The sequence below is a fragment of the Olea europaea genome, unplaced genomic scaffold (assembly GCF_002742605.1).
Source record: "Olea europaea var. sylvestris unplaced genomic scaffold, O_europaea_v1 scaffold1619, whole genome shotgun sequence".
Classification (NCBI taxonomy): domain Eukaryota; kingdom Viridiplantae; phylum Streptophyta; class Magnoliopsida; order Lamiales; family Oleaceae; genus Olea; species Olea europaea.
The window spans coordinates 26,211-29,926 of record NW_019233828.1 but is presented as its reverse complement, the minus strand read 5'-3'; positions in this window follow the sequence as shown (position 1 = coordinate 29,926).

Here is a 3,716-nt window from a genome sequence, read left to right as displayed (position 1 = left end):
TGATGGATAAATTTATGGTGGGTCTCAACATTTGAATTAAATTAAAAATTCACCAATAAATTTATATAACACATCACCGATTCTTAAATATGGTACCGGTGCTCATTAGATCATTCTTGAATATCAACATATATATATGCACACACAAATGTATGTCTATAAATTTTTATATTATATATAAACATGTGTGTACATATTTGTAAACTATTCTCGACGCAATCCCTTTAAGATCGCTGCCTGTTTAATAAAACACAGTTAGGCAGTTACAAGTCAATCTTGTTGGACATCAAATCATCCTTGATGCCATAATCCCCTATATATGTGTGTGTGTGTGTTAAAAGGTTGAGGATACTCTTGCGTAGAATCATACTTTAATTTACTTACAACTTTGCAAGTAAATATATCTATGAAACAAATGATCGCATATTCTATCACTATGATGACTACTTATGTACGTGAAATCAAATTTATTCCTTATATTTGTTAATCACTTTCGGCATAGTGGTTGTCATCCCTTTTCTGGTGCTATTGGGTACACAGTATACATAGTACTTGACTTAACATGTAATGAATAAGAATTTTTTATATTAGTGTTGAACCCTCTGAAAAATATGATTTGTGAAGGAGCTGACGAAGGAGGGAAAAATATTATTTGCTTGCCTATTTTTAGCTTACTTTGTTTTAATTTTAATTTATTACTTTCGTGCACTTTATATCTTTAGGGTGTTTCACATCCTTAATTAGGTTAGGACTTTTTTTATAGGATTATTATTGATCCACTGTATAGTTTATCGTTTTATTTGAATAAATTTGATAATCGAATAAAATTTGGAACTATTCTTGTCGAATTTTTGACATTCTTGTTAAGAGTCAATGATCTCTCAAAAATATTCAATTATTTGCAAAATCAAATAATTTTCGATGCTTCGTGCTTCTGCTAAATTAAATAGGATAAGTTTGGTTCACATTATTACAAAGAACTATACGGTATATTTGACATTTATAATTTCTTTTTTTCCAATAATTTGTGCCTTTATCTTCCAAGATATTGAGGCATTGGCAGAACGTGTGATGATTTATTGTGACTTGTTGCAGTTATCAAGAATGGAGTAATTTAGTGTGCATGATTGAGTCTGAAAATCTTACGGGATTCCTAGATCTCTTTTTTGTGTAGTAATTAATGTGAACACATTAAATATTCCTCTGAATCCATTTCTAGCCATGGTCGAAGATTTTATTCTTAAATTAATTAATTAATTTGGAGGGAGAACTGTTCCACTGATTTTGTATCTTTGTATAATTAACAAGATATACAACTGGACATGGGACCTTGGAAACCACAATGGAACTTTTGACCCCACGTGCAAAGATGCTGCTTGAATAGATCATTTCTTTTTTCCCTTGAAAATTATGCATATAACTCAAGAAAAGAACCCTCAAGCTCATCTAGATTACAAAGAGTGCAAAACCTGGCTAAGGTAAATTTTCAATCATTCATATATGATATTTGGGAAATGAGTGTCTAAATTTTTGTATGTTAGTCAATTTTTATACTTAATTAATGTGAGATTTTACTTTAATATGCTTGCAAGATGGTGGCCTTTTTGAGTTTTAAACAATTGAATTATTCATTCTAACCTTATGGATTATGATATCATATCTGAGTTTTCATCTTAAAATTTAACTTGATTAAGAAGGATATCTGAAACTCTAATATGTTAATTAGAATTTTTATATTTATCTGATATAAAATTCCAACCTTAACATCACGATCTTTCAATTTTATTTTCATTTATCCACTCAATATGAGAAGTCACCAACACTATTAGGACTTGGGGTATTATCTTAAAGGGTCAAACTTAGTAGAAGAATATTATAAGTTGATATATATATATATATATATCAAGATGAAAAGAATCACACAGAAATTCAAGATTTAACATGAAAATCCAAATTCGGGCAAAGAATTCAATATAATCAATAACAAAGAATACAAAAGGATCTCGCACGTATCAAAATAAGCGAGTCTCTCTCCTTGTAAGTTAGATCCTCTCACTTTGATGTTCTCTCAATGCTATACAATATTTTACCACTCTTACAAGGATATCAAGGTTATACATTATGTTTTGAGTACGTATAGGAACTCATTAAAAGTGTTTTGGATGAATTACAACTCAAGAAACAAAACAGAATCGAAAATAGATTCCCGTCCAAACAACATTGCTACTCAAATGCCGCTCCTGAAGCGAATGCTGGCTCCTACTTTTTGGTTCGATTTCACCCCGGATGCTCAAACGCCAAAGCTAGCAGCCAGCTAGTGAAAATGCAACGACCTTTTCTCCACCAAAACTCCAAAACCAAGTCTTCAATTATCCAAAGTCCTTTTACAAGTCAAATTTTCAATCCTTGATGAACTTTGATAAATTTTTCAACCAGACATTCAAATTAAGAAAACTTGTGTTCCTCTCCAACACAATCCTAATCCTATAGGAATTTGAATCATACTCCAACAGTTTAATCTTGAAATATGCATGCTCATTTTTTGAGTTTTAATCGGATCAATATATGTGTGTACTGGGGGAGGGGGCAATTTGTATGTATGAAATTATAATCGCATGCAAGATTGATTGCACTTTAAGAATCTGATAGGAGAACTTATAATTATTTATCCAATAAGCTTCTCATATATTATAGGAAGAACATCTTTTTTAAAAACCCACACCCCACCACCACAGAGTTGCTTCCTAGTAAAGGGAAATGATGAAATAAATAAAATTAAAAGGATAATGTGTTTGGTAAAAAACATGATCTCCATAACTTTATCATTGAAGATTGATTATCAATATTTATACCTACTTTTAAACAAAGACAGGGGGAAAGTTTGGAAGAATTAATGATGGATGTTGGAGGTAAACAATATATCTTCTGTTCTGCTGTCTCACTTTTTGTTCGCTTAATTATCAAAAAACACGAAGGAAAAAGGTAGTAGTTTAGTTACGGAATTGTAAAAAGTCTTGATGTATTATAGGATGGTGGTTTACATGAACTACAACACTTGAAAGCTGTCTATGGTGATATAATTTCATCATATATGTATTTTGAGAACAATTTATGATTTCAGTATTTAGAATTAAACTTGAGAATGCTAGTTGTGATAAAAATGACACAAAATGCAGTGGAAATATTAAATTAAAAATAATAATTTTTTAATAAATTTAAGATTTGATTTTAAAAACTGTTTAACAGTTATCAGATAATAAAAATAAAGAAATCAATCAAGATAGATGTAATTTGTAATTACCTACTCTATTTGTTTATTAAAGTTGATGGTAAAAAATTATGTTTCAATTTTTTATCAACTTTTAGGGATTTCGGCTGAATAAAAGTGTTATAACGCTGGAATTTAGTAATTTTACATGGATAACTTGAGTTCGGATCCCCTTCTATTCATCATTTATCTTCTTATATAGGTTGATGGACTCGAACTTGCTATTCTAATTATGTCAAGCTACAATTTTTTGACCTAGGGTTGCATGTCGCCCCCCATTTCAATTGAATCTGATTGGTTGGTGAGGTTGTGGCAAAGTAATCATGTGACCTATGTCTTAGCATGTATCCTCAGCCATCATGTCATCTTCCAAATTAGTTGATTTGAGAGGTGTTATATATATCATGATGATATTTTCATATAACGTCTCTAATAGTTTGATTTCAAC